Source organism: Amborella trichopoda, chromosome 11 (genome assembly GCF_054954075.1).
Source record: "Amborella trichopoda isolate Santa Cruz 75 chromosome 11, AtrichopodaSantaCruz75HAP2 v2.0, whole genome shotgun sequence".
In the NCBI taxonomy this organism is placed as follows: Eukaryota; Viridiplantae; Streptophyta; class Magnoliopsida; order Amborellales; family Amborellaceae; genus Amborella; species Amborella trichopoda.
In genome coordinates this window covers 41666850-41683797 of record NC_142346.1, presented here as the reverse complement: position 1 = coordinate 41683797, position 16948 = coordinate 41666850, and the positions used below count along the sequence as shown (strand labels likewise).

The following is a 16948-nucleotide window of genomic DNA, read 5'->3' as shown; positions in this document are numbered from 1 at the left end:
CCTTGGCTCTATATAAAATTTTTCCATTGCCTTTAATTAAAAAAAATAAAATCTAGTCTGAAAGCATGGGCTCGGTTAGCCTGACCTTTGAACCCAGGGTTAAAATCAGTGTTTTTATGTGCAGCTTGACCTAGCTCCTTAGTGCTTTTTACAGGCTTTCATTTAAAATGTACAAACTTTACAACCCACCTCAAATAAAACATTGTACCATGGGGAACATGACATTGACTTGAGCCCATGACTTGAGAAAAGTAGAAACTTTAGATCCCACCTCAAATGATGCACTGCACCATGGGAGACCTCAAGCAGAATTGGGTGCGATTTATATAGAGCCTGGGCTCTAAACAATCAAAGTAAAGCTCACCTTTAAATAGTATCAATAAATGTAGTTTCAATACTGAAAATCTTTGTGATAATCTTAAATTTTATTTTCATGTGTAGTTTTAATACTGAAAGTCTATAACGTAGACTCGCTGTTGTTGTTAGATCAAGCCCTCACCAATTAGACTCAGGCTCTTTTCTTGAGAGGAGTAGACTTTGTATATACAATGTGTAAAAAAATAAAAAAAAAGAAAGTAAAAGAGGTTAGGAAGCGTAACATCAAAAGAAATAAGGGAGAAAGGTACAGCAAAGAAAAGATAATGAACAAGTGGTGTTAAATAGAAAGAAGGGGCACCTTCTCTCTTCTTTCTTATGATGTTGCAGCTTCCTACGCAATTTTTATGTTTTTGCTCTTTATCACTTAAAAATTCCCGTCCCACAATTGACAATGACAAGGGCATGTGAAATGAAGTTACAACTAAATTGATTTAATCACTACTTGTTTACTAAATATATATTTAACACCACTTGTTCATTGGAGATACAAGTTTGGCATTTCAAGTTTTGTTAAAGCTGTTCTAGAATTTCCTATTATATTTAGATTTTCTTTATTAAGGTCTCTAACACATGGCAAATGAGGATATTTTCTTTAGTTTATATGGTATATAACCCCCCGTCCCTCTTCTCTCTCTCTTTCTCTCTCTATATTTATGTTTATGACTTAAAGTTGGATTTTAATCACATGGTAAATTATCATTTTTAGTTTTCAAAATTTATTCATTTTTTCATATTCATGATGTTAAATATTATAAATTTGAATCAAATTATATTTAAAAACCATATTTATTACCAAGCCCGCATTTCTACATGTGCGGCCTTGCCGCATGCTAACTGCATCCTTATTTAAATGAGTTCTGTCCAAAACCTAGAGATGGATTTTGAATTTTAAAATTTTATTTTTATGTTTTGGGTATATCACCGGGGGAAGGGTGAACTGAAGATGTCATATTGACAATTGACATCTTTTACCGTAACCACCAATACTTGAGTCCATTCCTAGGAATTAACATTTTAGGAAATGAAAATATGATAAGTAGAAATTTGGATAAAGAAAAAACGGAACCCTAAAAATAAAAAATGAGATTTTTTTCTCTCTAATAATATTTTAACAATATCAATTTTATCATCCACTAACAAGTTGGATGTTTAACGCGTCAAGGGACACCATCCATCATAGAAGTGTGTCCCCTTAGGCGCGAATTCCTTATATGGGAAAAGTTCTTGTTAGCCCACTAGTTGATGAAATAGCATAAGCCCAACGATTGAGATTGAATATGGGCCGATCTAAACTGTATTTCATATTTGAATTTTTTTCTACAGATATAAATCATTTGAAATTTGTATCGTCCGCTCTTCTCATCAAGACAAATTAAATAAAAAAATTTAAAAAATTATTCACAAGAACTAAATTGATCAAAATATCCCTGTAATTTTCAGAGGTATTTTGGTCTATCTTTTATAAATTATTCTTTTAATATGTTTATTAGATTCGCCAATTTTTCTAAAGTACACACTAAAAATTTCAAGTGAATTTAATTTATAAAAGTATTAAAATTCAAATACAAAATACAATCATGATCATTGGATAGATCAACCCAGATTCAATATATGCAATTGGATGGTGACTATAGTGGTCACCTAGAACACTGACCTCAAACTTTCAATATACATGTATATAATTTTTGTTTACATTTAAAATAATAACAATTATAGATCTGTTGAAAATGAAATATAAAACCTAATGGCCATGTCCGTAGCTCTAGAACCCCTACAAATCAAAATTGCCGGTGAATCCATATGAACTATCGCAACCGAGTTGGATCGAGCCAAATACACAATCACCTCCCAAATCGATGAAAAATCTAGGAACTCGATAGATGGGCTAAGAGACTCGATAAAACTGACCATGCTTTCTTAGATGGGAAAGTTGGATCATTTTTAACGGTTCCCTAAACTAGCATTCAGTGTTTGTAATGGTGTTTGAAGATCGGCAAAGCGGATCAGTTTTCCGGTGACAGATCTGCCAGGCCATTCCAGGTTTTCCAACACTGTTTACAATATTAAAACGAATTGAAAATTTGAAGAAACGAATTGAGAGAACACTAGTTCCTCTCCAATTGAGTTGAGGAGAAGAGAGAAAGAATACCATATTTTTAATTAATATAGTACAATTACACAAGGAAAAGATTTATTTAGGGCTTAGGCTTCACCTTAAAAAGTAAAGTCGTACCTCAAAAAACTTATTACCCCAAAACTTATTAAAAAAATATAGTTACTAGGATTAGAAGAACCATCTAATCGATCGTTTCAACCCCAAAAACTCTTATGCATTTCTATTTCAAGCTCTAAAAATAATATAGCACATTATGGAGATCATTCATTTTCAAGTCATGTTCGCAAAATCGAACCGGAACGGTTAACAAGAAATAGGCTTGGAAGCGGTTTAACTGGTCTAACCATTAAACCGGCCCAATTCAACAGCACTAACCAGACAAGTCCCGAGCTGCCAAAAAAGCGTCGAAAGAAGTAAAAAAAAAAGATACAAAAAATACTATACTAAAATATGAAAAGCATATAAAGAATGATTAAAATACATTCAAATGAAGATGAAAATTAAAATCTACTAACGCATTCCAATGAAGTTGAAAATTACTAAAAAAAAATGGATTTTAACAAATTGATTTAGAATTTTATGAAAAAGATAGGAAAATATAAAAGTGAGTATTAGTGACCAAAACAATTTTTAATCTTTACCATAATGTAAAGAATATTAAAAAATATATTAAAAATCAATTTTTTTATTTTTAAAAATTTATATGCATTTTTTTAAATTTTTTTTATATACCGATTGATCAACAAAACTATGCAAAACCGGAACCTGCCTATGGCAGGTTCCCCGATCTAACCAGGCAATTAGATCGCCCTATTTTGTGAACATTGTTTTTAAGTATTACAACACTAACCCATCATTGGAACTAAATTATCGCCCATCATCGGAAATAAATTATCGAACCATGTAGGGGTGGGTTTCCAGAGCCAAAACTACATTTTTACATAATGCACCGGCCTCTCGCTAACTGCACCCTTTACGTAATCCACTGAGAGATTCTAAAGATTTGAATTATAAATACGTACGAAGTTACTAAATAGCTGATGTCTGTTCATGGCAGCATTCGTAAAGCAAAATTGAACCCGAACGGTTAACTGGATATGGGCCCGGAAGCGGTTTAACAGACCTAATCGGTAAACCGGCCAATTCAACTATTCTAACCGAGTAAATCCTGAACCTTCAAAAAAGTGTTGAAAAAAATAAAAAAGATACAAAAATATATATACTAAAATATGAAGAGTATATAAAAAATGATTAAAACAAAACGCATTAAAATGAAATTGAAAATTAATGAAAAAATAGATTTGAACAAATCGAATTGTGCCTAGCAGAATTTTTAAAATTTTCTGCAAAAGAAGGGAAAATATAAAAAGTGAGACCAAAACAATTTTTAATCTTTACCATAATGTAAAGAATATTAAAAAATACATTACAAAATAAATTCTTTATTTTTTAGAATTTATATATATTTTTTTGATTTTTTTTTTTAAATACCAATCGATCGCCAAAATTGCCCAAATGACCAAAACCGGAACCGGCCAAGCGATCTAACGAAACACTTGGATCGTCCGGTTTTGCCAACAGTGATAATATCATTATTCCCCCCTGAAACTAATTTAAGATGTATTGTGTTGATCCAAATCATGGAATGGACATATCATTCCCTATGGTACTATTACTTCATGCGATCGACTTGAACCAATCTCTTAGCGAAAGCACTGAAGGTCTTGTCCTCTTCAAAACAACCCTTCCTTGTCAAATGGCACACCTCCTCGAGGTCAGACGGTCTGAAGGCGAGAGAGGCTCTTCTTGGCCTCCAAAAAAATAAAGAGCGGGAGTATGTTAAAAAAAAAAGCAGCAGTCAAAATCCCAGTCTTGCCTAAACAACCACTAAGACCAACTGCAATGTACATGAAAAACAGAAACTAAAAAGGCTGGCAATGTTCCGGTCTTCAACATTGACGCCATGGCAGGCACCTGAAACCAAGTCGCTTAGCAATGTTCCGGTTTGGCCCGCCAGTTCCGAGTTGAACTGGCTGATTTTTAGGACACTGATTCAGAAAATCGAAAGCCTCTTTCGGGGACATTTTGTAACCCTAAAGACCCATGCTTTGCTTATGCTTTAGACCTACTTCAGATATACAAGGAAATATACGAAGTGGAGAGAGTCTTCCTTTGATTTCATTTTAACAAAAGATGGAGGCCTGCTTTTGGTTTTTGAGCGCTCTTTTATTTTCTAAGGCATTTCTTCTCTCTCTGATTTTTGAGATGTTTGGTTTATAAGGCATCTCCTCTTTTTCTCTTTTTCTCTCTAATTTAGTAAGTATTGGGTTGGCTTTACTCCAGTGCCCATCTTCATTACTTTTCGGAGTCTTTTTCCCCACTTTACATTTCAAGCTTTTTTTTTTTTTTTTTTGCTGATTTCTGACCTTTTATACTACTTTCTTCATATTTTCATCGACTACGTTTCTCTATATTTCACAGCTAGGTCCTTTTATACTTCTCTAAAATTGGTTAGTTAGGTCCTTTTTACTCCCCTTCTATCTGTCCCCCAACCTTTCGGGTCCAAAATTTGGACCCATATCCAGACCCGAGGTAGAGTCTACCCATCGAGTTTCTGGTTGGGATCCATTGCCGCCCGTAATTGCATTAATCTCTTGGGTCGGGGTATGGTTGGTACACAAACAACACCAAAACGGCTCCCAACTAAAAAAAACTGAATCATGGCAGTGTTGAAGATAGTGGTGGCAATGGACCCGAACTTGAACGAAGACCCACCGGGTATACATAACATGGGTCCGGGTAGGGGTCCAACATTGCGATCCGGTGGGTCGGGTTCGGGTGTACCCGATCCTTACCCCGTAAAATGTTAGAGATATAATACTTCAAGCCTTATTCGTTTGGGTGTATTAAAGACTGTATCCAATAAGGACTCGTAGTCATCTTTAGCTATTAAACGAAAAATCAGAGGGATCGAAATCGTTCCCAATAATATGGGTATAGGAAGGTAAAAAATGGAAGGAAAAAAAACAACAAAAAAACTCATAGTGACGGTGGCAATGGACCCGACCAAACCTTGGACCTAACAGGATAAACCCAGGACCCGATGGGTACAAATATGGGTCCAATTTTTGGACCCGACGAATCGGATCGCATTCCAAAACCTGGACCCGAATACTACTCGGGGTCCAGCCGGACCCGACTCATTGCCACCCCTAGTTGAGGAGGATGGGGCGGTCCATTGCCCCCAACTAAAAAACTTCTGCATTATAAGGTTAACACCTTATGTAAACTCTTTCGATATTTAAATGCTTGTAAAATAGGTTTACCAGCTTCAAAAAATTATTCCCTTTGTGTTCCATGTTGGAGAGAAATATCACCTTGATTGTCGAGCACCAAAGATTGATAAACATTACAAACAATATTTAAAGGATCCAATTTCTATAAGTCCTACACCTTACGAAAAAAAAAAAAGAAAAACACTTCGGTATGATGTTTCTAAAATGTATTTCTACAACTGATTAGAGCTCAAAAAACAGTACAGGTCTTTCATGAACACGAGAGAATGGATGGTCTATATAATGTGCTATAATATATAACTTTTTTTTTTGGGGGCTTGAATTTTGTTTTTTTATAACCATAAAGGTCAAGATTGAGATGATCGACTTGAAAGTTTTCTAACACCAAAATTGCCACTTTTGGTGAGTTTTGAGATGATTATGTAATTTTTCTGTAAGGCCTAGGTCTTATTTTAATCTTTTCTATATTTATGTAAGGGAGATGTTTGTATAAGGTGCCCGCCTTATACCAGACAAGTAAGGTGCATCTTTAAATTTTATCATAGGATGTATTTCTAGTGTCAAAAACCTTATGATGACCGGAAAATACATGTTCAACCATAATTATAGAATTTAAAAATTCAAAAACGATATAGATCAAACAATTTTAGAAACAATTAAAATTCTTGATAATAGCATACAACTTGTTATAAGATACCTTACTTTTACAACTTCAAATTTTTTTCTTTCTATATCTATACATCTTGAGGTTGAGATGATCAATTGGAAAGTCTTTCAACTTTGAAACACTCTTTTCTACTGTCTTAAATGTCAATATATGTGAGAGATTTCTAATAAGTTCTGCATTGGGGGTTGCTAATCTGGATCCAGAATCTGAACCCATTCTTAGTTGGAATTGGGAACATGTCCGATTTTGATAGATTCGCTTAGTTACATAGACAATCGAGCGAGTCTGTTAAGGAACTAGGCATTCCGGTTTGGCCGAATTTCCAATCAGGAAGGGATCTAAATTATTTTTAAAATCCCAAGTGGTCCAAAATAATTTATTCTAAATAATTTAAAATGTTAGTATGATAAAAGTACTTCATTCAAATTTCACCATTACAATAATTGTAAATAAATACCATATTGAAATAGTTCCAACAATGTTTTCGTGTTTTACAGGGAGAATTGTATTGGTTAATGGCAGGGACTTACCAGAGGCATTTATTTCTTGCAAGAGTGTTAGAAAATCCGTTATTTATTGTCCCATTAAGGAATATTTTTATTCGAGGCTGATCCTATTAGTGAGGCAGATTGAATATTCATCGATAAATAAATAAGACTGACAATTTTAAGGAAAAAAAAACTCTCAATTCCTACTCTTAAAAGTCAAGTGACTACTAAGAAAAACCATGAAAATTTTGTACTACTCTTGAGCTAATCAGCAATAATTCACAAAGTAATAAATGGCTAAACTAATTTAAAAAATGGATTGTATATAATGGAACTATTTACTTTTGGTATAAGGAGGTGGCAATTACTTCTAACCTTATGATGTGTCATCTAATAGCTTAGGTGTGTTATAAAGTTCAAAAAAAAGAAAAATTAACTTTGCGCTTGGTCAATGGAATAAATGTAACCACCCAATTTTACATCCAATGAGCAAGATTAATTGTGACCACCTCGTAATAAGGTAAATGGACTTTATTGGTTTCTGGCTCTATTTCTTTACCTAATAATGCATGACTTCCTCACTACCAATTGACCGGGCCTGCCAACTGTAGGCACGTCAAGCCCAGCTCAGGTTCATTTGGGGTTGGGCCAAGCCCAACTTAGCTTGGACTAAGCCAAAGGCGCCTGGATCGGGCCGAAGAGGCCCCAGCCCTAGTACTAGGTCCGGCCTAATAATCTAAAGAAAAACTAATTAAATTAGGGAGATCGGCCCAGTCGTGGCCCGACATTCAGGCCCCATTTTATAGCCTAGAACCTATGAGGGCCAAGCCACTCATTATGGCCACATTTTATAGCCTAGAACCTTATGGCCAACTTTCATCTTCACCTGCTTCATGTTTTCCTCATTGTGATTGGGGTAATCTTAGCCCTCCATTCAGAATGGACGGTTGGATAAGGGGATATATAAGTATTATGTTGTATGGAAGCATAGAAAGCTTTTCTTTTCTTTTAGGAAAGGTTTCTATACTTCCCCTACAGCATAGAAGAACTATCCTCCCCCTACCATCTAACCATCCAATTTTGATCAATAGAGCCACTCACCGTTTGATCTTAGATCTAACGTCTCAAAGAATTTTATTTTTAATTTTTTTTATGCAAATTATATGAATACAAAATTTGGTACGTGCCATCTTCTCATTGGGGCACACCTATAAAAAAATATTAAAATTTTTTGATAAAATATAATGACCAAAATACACCTTAAAACTTTCAAAGGTATTTTGGTCATTTTATTTTATTGGAAATGTTTTTTTTATATTTTTTGCTAGTGCGAGTTTAATAGAGGATTAGACGTCCAAAATTTGGTGGAAAAATAGTTATAGAAAAAAAATAAATATAAAATAGTGTATAGACGTGACATTGTGATGGGGGCCAATCTTAGGCCTCCATTCAGAATGGACGGTTGGATAAGGGGAAGTATATAAGTTTTATGCTGTAGGGGAAGCATAGAAAGCTTGCCCTTTCTTTTAGAAAAGGTTTCTATACTTCCTCTAGAGCATAGAAGAACTATCCTCCCCCTACCAACCGTCCAATTTGATCAATAGAGCCATTCACTGTTTGATCTTAGGTCCGACGTCTCAAAATATTAGTTTTTTTTATACAAATTATATGAATATAAAATTTGGTACGTGCCATCTTCTCATTGAAGCACACCTATAAAAAATATTAAAAATAAATTTTCAATAAAATATAATGACCAAAATACCCCTTAAATCTTTCAGGGGTATTTTATCATTTTTATTGAAAATATTTTTTTATATTTTTTTTTCTAGTGCAAGTTTAATAGAGGATTGGACGTTCAAAATTTAGCGTCAAAATAGTTTATAGAAAAAAAAATTAAAAATAAAATAGTGCATAGACACGATATTGTGATGGGGCCAATCTTAGCCCTCCATTCAGAATGGACAATTAGATAAGGGGAAGTATATAAGTTTTATGTTGTAGGGGAAGCATAGAAAGCTTGCCCTTTCTTTCACGAAAGGTTTCTATACTTTCCCTACACCATAGAAGAACCATCCTCCCCCTTCCATCCAACCGTCTAATTTTAATCAATAGAGCCACTCACCGTGTGATCTTAGACCCGACGTCTCAAAGTATTTTATTTTTAGTTTTTTTTTATATAAATTGTATGAATATGAAATTTGGTATGTGTCATTTTCTCATTGGGGCGCACCTATAAAAAATATTAAAAATATTTTTTTTGATAAAATATAATGACCAAAATACCCCTTGAAACTTTCAAGGGTATTTTGGTCATTTTATTTTATTGGAAATATTTTTTTATATTTTTGACTAGTGCAAGTTTAATAGAGGATCGGATGTCCAAAATTTGGTGTCAAAATAGTTTATAGAAAAGAAAAAAAAATAGTGCATAGATGTGACATTGTGATTGGGGCAAATCTTAGCCCTCTATTCAAAATGGCCGGTTGGATAAAGGGAAAGTATATAACTTATACTGTAAGGGAAGCATAGAAAGCTTGCCCTTTCTTTTAGGAAATGTTTCTATACTTCCCTTACATCATGGAAGAACTATCCTCCCCCTACCATACAACCATCCAAATTTGATCAATAGAGCCACTCACCGTTTGATCTTAGATCCGACGTTTCTAAGTATTTTATTTTTAGTTTTTTTAATAAAAATTGTATGAATATTAAATTTGGTACGTACCATCTTCTCATTGAGGCGCACCTATAAAAAATATTAAAAATAATTTTTCGATAAAATATAATGATCAAAATACTCCTTAAAACTTTCAAGAGTATTTTCATCATTTTTATTGAAAATATTTATATATATATATATATATTTTCCGTGCGAGTTTAATAGAGGATTGGATATTCAAAATTTGATGTCAAAACTGTATATAGAAAAAATAAAATAATTATAAAAAAATAAAAAATAAAATAGTGTATAAAAGTGACATTGTGATTAAGACAATCTTAACATAATTTAAGCTTGCCCTTTTCTTTTTACCACAAGCCTCTCTCTCTCTCTGGTGAATGTTCCTCCTTTCCCCAAAGTGTATGAATCCATAATTTAACGTAAAGCAAATGGAAGCCAGCTAGAAAGAAGAGAGATTCCATAATTAAGGTCAAGCAAGTGGAAGCCAACTAGAAAGAAGAGCAGTTACCGTCAATCTTTCATATGAATAATTGAGGAGAAATTACGCACCGAAAGGTTAAAAAAAAAAAAAAAAAAGCAAGAAACGGGCCCGGCCCTTTGCCTTTACTTGACTGTAAATCACAAAAACTCAAATCCATGTATGTTTTATGAGTTTTCTATAATGTTTAAATCTTAAAAAAGATGCTTCAAAGTTTTCATTGTGGTCTAAATTGTTGATTTTAAATACCATGGAACTTTACTCCTTCAATAATTCTCCAATCTAGAAAAATGAGTGGATGAAAAACAGGAGGAGTACGAGAGGAAAGACATGGCTGAGAGGGTTGTGTCCAAATTGTTGGCCGTTCTATAGACTCGGCAAGACAGGAGCCAAGCTCATGCCGGAGGTGCAGCACAAGTATGAAAAGAACTTTGAAAGATTGGCGATGACTCCCCCTCTGAGTTGGAGGGGGTAGTAGACTTAGAAGCCACACCAATTGATGACCAACCGATTGCGAGATCAATTACGCAAAAGGTTCTTGATTGCATAAATGATGAAAAGAATCAGGTTATTGGTGTGTATGGTATGGGGGGGATCTGGAAGACGGCTCTAATTGAAAATGTTCATAATCAGCTCTAATCTAATTCTAGTTTTGACATTGTGATATGGGTTAAAGTGTCTCTTAATCCAAATATGGGATGCATGCAGAGGTTTTGGGCCTCAATTTGTCCATGGTGAATATTGAGAAGGTGAAAGATGAGCTGTTGAAGATTCTAAGAACTAATAGGTATTTGCTGATTTTGGATGATGTGTGGAAGAGATTGGAACCGAAAGAAATAGGAATTCCCTGCCCAACTGTTAAGAATATGGAGGCCAACATAAGCATTGAAGTAAAGAAATTACCAGAGCCAGAAGCATGGAGTAAGCGGGTTCCCATATCACCTCTGCATCAAAAAAACCCCATGCCAAAATCATTCTAAAACAATGTGATGGTTTACCTCTTGCTATTATCGCAGTTATACAGGCTATGGCCAACAAAAATACAAGTGGAATAGTGGGAGGACGCCATATCCGAATCAAGCAGTCTGCTTCAAATTTATGCGGTATGGTTGAGATGTATTTATCCTTTTGAAGTTTAGTTATGACAAATTAGATAATATTCTTAAGTCTTTCTCTTTGCCTTGCTTAAAAGTAGGACTAGGGTGATCTAGTACGGTGGGCATTTTTTTTTTTTTTTTATGTTTTTCACCGACTAAAACACTTACAATAATTTTTTATAATTATTTTAATTCAAAAGAAATAAATAAAATAAATAAGACGGCCATCACTTGCTACCACTAAGAACAATCAATTTTATTAAATAAAGAGAAGAGGAAAACAAAACTGAAAAATTATAAACTTCATAAATAAAAATTGTCAAAAGATTACTTCAACCGGTCTTTGAAACATCCCACACCGAGTCTCCTCCTCCAATGGTGTGTAGGATTAAGTGGAGTGTACCCCCTAAAAATTGCTAAAAAATTACCTCAACCGGTCTTTGACAGGTCTCCTCCTCCAATAGTGTGTGGGATCAAAAGTAATGGTACGAGATCAAAAGCTTAACTAGGTGGGGTGTGCCACCCCTTACAACCTAATTTATGAGAGGGAAATCTCCTCCAATGGTGCATGGGATCAAAAAATTACTTAGGTGAGGCGTGCCAACCCTTACAACTTAATTTATGTGAGCGGGGTCTCCTCGTGCGTGGGATCAAAAGATTACCTAGGTGGGGGCGTGCCACCCCTTACAACTCAGGGAGAATATTTAGGAGAGAGAAAAAGAACTTATTTTATGAGAGAGAGAATATTTAGGAGAGAGAAGAATAGAGCCTAGATTGGGGTGTGCCCAATAGAGAGATAGTAGGAAGTTCCTAACTCTTTTATAGTATTCCCCCTAAGTATACAAACTTTTCAAGGTACATAGGAGGTCTTGAGACTAGGTCGCTTCTTCTAAGTTGGGGTTCAGGTTCGAGATCTAGTTCGCTTCTTCTACGTCAATGGCCTCCTCAAAGAGATCGCTTGTTTGTGACTAACTCTTGCTTTAAGGAACTCATCCTCAAATAAATGGGCATTGTAGCTCTCAATAACCGCTTCATTCTGGAGGTTGTAGAATCGATGGCCTTACCATGGTCAGGGCAGCCAATAAATAAAATCTTGATAATTTTGGGATCTAGTTTTATTCTATTTTAGTGAAGGATTAGAACATAGGCAGAGCATCCCCATACTCTTAGGTGATCGAGGGACGGAGCACAACCAGTGACCATCTCATGAGGAGTAAGAAGAGTTGCTTTGGTGGGAATTCGGCTCAGAATATACCTTGTTGTTAATACTGCTTCTCCCCATAAATCTAGAGAGGGCTTTTCATGCCCCATCATACTTCTCACCATTTCCATAAGGTCATATTCCGTCTCTCGACAACTCCATTTTACTCTGATGCGTAGGGCATGATGTATTGGTGAATGATGTCATGCTCTACACACAGGTCCCTAAAGAGATCAAAGGAGTATTCTCCACCTCTATCAGTTCTTAGAACTTTAATTTTCAAGTTGGTTTGGTTTTCTACCTCAGCTTTGTATTCCTTGAATTTTTTTAAGGCTTCGAATTTTGTATGTATTAGGTATATATGCCCATATCACAAGTGGTCATCAATGAAGGCAATGAAATACATTTTCTGACTTTTGATAGCTACATTCATGGATCCACATATATCACTATTAATAATTTCTTCTAGGTTAGAAGCTATTTTTGCCTCGATAGAAATTTTCCTTGTTAACTTTCCCTGCACACGCGATTCACACACTTTTGAAAGGTCACCTTTATAATTTTGAAGATTCATTTCCATAGAGTAAGGGCATTCACTAGTTGACCGGACATAATTACATCACCACGGTCTTTCACAATCACCATAGAAAGTAGTGATAAAACCGGCCTTAGCAATTCTGGAAACCGAAACCAAGTGCTTCTTCATTTCAGGAGCATAAAGTAATTGTTTTAGGATTATAATTTTTTCATTTTTCATTTGAGCGCATAGGTGCCAACTCCTAGAACCTCAGTTTTTTAATGTCCTCCCATGTATATGTGTTGCTCGCCTGGCTTTACGGGAGTGAAAGTGCGGAAGCTCTATTTGGTATTTGTGACATGAGTCATAGGTCCCGAGTCAAGACACCAAGACGTCCCATTGGGGTCGGCTAACAATGACTCAAATACCACAAAAACAACTTCTTTTTTATTCCAGTATTTTTGTTGAACCAATAAAATTTTGCTATGTGACATACCTTTTTGCATATATAACAAGTTCTAGTTTCTTTTCTTCCCTTAGGTTCTCTCCATTTATTCTTTTCATCTCATCGCTTCTTATTCTTGTTCATCTTCTTCCCTTTATTAAATTTGAAAACAGTTTAGATTTTACCACTTGAACTGGTGCTTTACGTGCAGCCCTTCTTTATTCCTCCCCTATGAGTAGAATGATGAGCTCCTCAAGCTTTAGAGCAGTTTGCGGGGTTGAAAGTGAAGTGACGAATGACTCCCATGAATTCGGCAATGAGTTCATCAAGTGAACCACCTGCATTGGTTCTATTGATCGCATGCCAGTTGCCTCCATCTCTCGAACTAGAGCACGGAAAACATGCACATGATCAGATATCTTTGCTCCCTTGTTCATCTTCCACTCGTTATATTTCTTCATGGCCATAGCCTGCCTCATCACAGTTGTATCCGCATATTCTTTCTCGAGCCTCTGTGCATTCCTTTCGCGGTCTTTATTAACTCATACTCAAATACGTATGAGTCAATCATTGAGAGCATATGATGATATTCCTAGCACACTCATCTTTGTGCTTCCAAGAAGCATATTTATCTTTAGTTTGTTGAGATGAATTAGACCTCAAGTGGTAGCGGCGATCTTCAGCTAGTACACCATCCAAACCTTCCTCATAGAGGACATATGTTATTTTGTGCTTCCGTGAGGCATAATTAGTTCCGTCAAACCTTTCGGTTTTAAGGATTTCAAAGATGAAAGTACGTGCAACCATTATTCTCTTTTTCCCAAAATAAATAGAAAAAAAAAAACCTATAAATAGCTAGAAAACTTGCTTTGATACCAATAAAAGTAATACTAGGGTGATCTAGTATAATACGCATTTTTTTTTTTTTTTTTTTTTGTATCGACTAGAAAACTTACAATGGTCCTTTACAATTATTTCAACTTAAAAAAAGACAGGTGCACATCATACTATATCACCTTAGTACTGCTTTCATTGCTCTTTAATGGAAACTCATCAATACATGAAGAATGCCTACTAAAACATTGCGCAAAAGGTTTAGTAGATAGGCTTGGTACTTTCCATGCCCCTCGTAATAAGGGTCACACTATAAAACTGTGAAAATGCATGATATGAGGCGAACATTGGCAATATGGATCACTTCCTCTTAATCAGTGCACTTTCCTAACTTCATAGTAAAATCGGGTATCGGACTCTGAAGCTACCTAATGACAAGAAGCAGACAGACTCTCATTGATGAGAAACAATCTTGAAGAACTCCCTCAGTTGCCAGAGTGCCCCAAACTTCGCAGCCTAATGCTCAGAGATGATGAATCCCTGAAAGCCATCCCTCAATTTCATTTCTTCGAATGCATGCATTCTTCTCTCCGCGAGCTCGATCTCTCTAGGACTAGGATTGAATCCCTTCCTCATTCCCTATCAAACTTAATGATCCTCCACGTTCTTCTTTTAAAAAGTTGCCTTGAACTTAAAGAGATACAAGTCCAACTTTTGGATCTTCGAGGGTGCATTCACATGAAGGAGCTAACTCTGACATTGGGAGAATTAATAAACCTTAGGCACTTGGATCTATCTTACATCGATTACCTTGATTTGTTCGACATTAAAGCTGCTTCCTTTTCACCTCGAGAGTGCAGACCGGTTGCAGAAAGTGCGAGGATATAAGGAATGGTGGGAATGGCAAAATATGTGGTCCCGCATCAAACCACACTTCACATATAATTGATGACGGATAAAACTCCCACGGACTGCATGTATGCATTCTTGTATCTCAATCTTTGTACTTCCCTAAAAAATGTGTGATTCCCCTTAGTGTGTGCATGTATGTGTGTTTGTGTATCTGATGGCCAATGATCTAGGTTGGGCTTCAGGCTTTTGGGTTGGGCTAAGTATGCAGCCCATTTTTGGGCCTCGGGCCAGGCCAAGTAAAGAAAGTAATTCAAATTCAGGCCTGGTCGGGCTTTTCACTTATAGCCTAGACCTAACCTAAGTGCCTCTCTCTCTCTCATTTGAATTAAAGATCTCATCTTTTAAATATTAGATTTAAAGAATAAAATGAAATTGCAATTTTATGTATGGGATTGAATACTATGAGATCTTTATCTTTGTTACAAGGAGTCAATGATTACTACTAACCATTAGATGCCAAATTGGATGGCTTGGAGAGTGCCACAAAGTTCAAGAAAAAAAAAAAAAACTTTGAGTCTAGTCAATGGCAGATTCACTACCACCTAATTTGAAATTTGACGAATAAGAGTGATCGTGACATCTTTTTACTTAGTAAAAAGTCCCTTTGTATACTTTTCTTTTATATATCGATCCTTTTGAAAAATATTTTATCACTTGTGGACATTTTAAGAAAGATAAAGACAAAAACCCTTTAACCAAACAAGATTTAAAGGGACAACAATGTTGGATTTGGTGTTATCCAAAATCACCTACATAAAGAAATCCTATATTTTGTGGGATTGTTTGAGATTAATCCATATTGTGTGGGATTGAGATTGATATTGATAAGTTTTCTTAAAGACATAGAAATCCAAAAAGATTAGGAATCTTGGATATATCTCTTGATCTTTTAAAATATATGCAAGATCTATAAGAAGTTTCATATTTACTATGGATTGCTAATCTTTATATATATGAGATGAAAGTGTAGAGAATTGGTGTGCCTTAAATGGGTCACCATATGGGAATGGTGGTTCCTCCAGAGAAGGAGAGGGTGATAGAGCGTCTTGTGCATAAGATGCAATTTCCTCCTGAAGACTTATACAAAGTGAGAGGTTGGTTTCTTGTAGAGAAGTGATTCCCATGGAGATTTTACGTTGTTTTCTTTTTAATGAGATAAAGTCGCGTTTGCTCTCAAAGTTGTTATCTTCTTAGACAGTGGTCTAGTTATGGAATAGAGACGAGAGAATCGGCATGCTGCTGTTTGGGAGAGCAGGTTTAAAAGGGTTTGCTCGACTGTGAGTTGGTTGAGATTTGTTCCAAAATCTTTGATGTAACTTTCGTAGATTTAAATTTGTCATGCCCGTGGATATAGCCCTTCTGACGTGAACCATATAAATATTTGTGTTCTTGTTGTATGTATTTCATAATTTACTTCTTATACTTTATTTGCCAAATATTAACCCATCGGCGTTAGAGCTTCTGCGCACAACAAGTATATCAGAGCACAACAAACTATTCATATAATGAGAAGAACGTTGAATGAAGTGAGTGATGATCCTAGTTTCAAAGAAGAACGAAAAAGGGACACATGTAGGCTTCCCCAGCAGGGGTTGTTACACTGTATGTACTGCAAAATCCGATAATGGTGCATAAACTGGCATCCGAATGAATCAACAAGTTCATTGTGGAATTTCCCTAATGAAAAAGTGACACATTGTCCGCTCGGACCCCTTGTGTCCAAACCAATGTGAACAGTGGTCTATTGTGAGTTGGACTGTGATTCCACCAACTCAAAATATGTAAGTTGTTGCTTGTACATATATGGTTATAATTCCCTCCCAAATTGCCTGAAGT

General features: G+C 35.5%; 1 long non-coding RNA gene across 1 annotated transcript; it reads left to right on the top strand.

The window, feature by feature from the left end:
* The first annotated feature begins 10377 nt into the window (after positions 1–10377).
* Positions 10378–14142, top strand: LOC148779912 (uncharacterized). Its single transcript, XR_016044821.1, has 2 exons — positions 10378–11209; positions 13578–14142. It is a non-coding gene; the product is annotated as an uncharacterized LOC148779912 (long non-coding RNA).
* The last annotated feature ends 2806 nt before the right edge of the window (positions 14143–16948 follow it).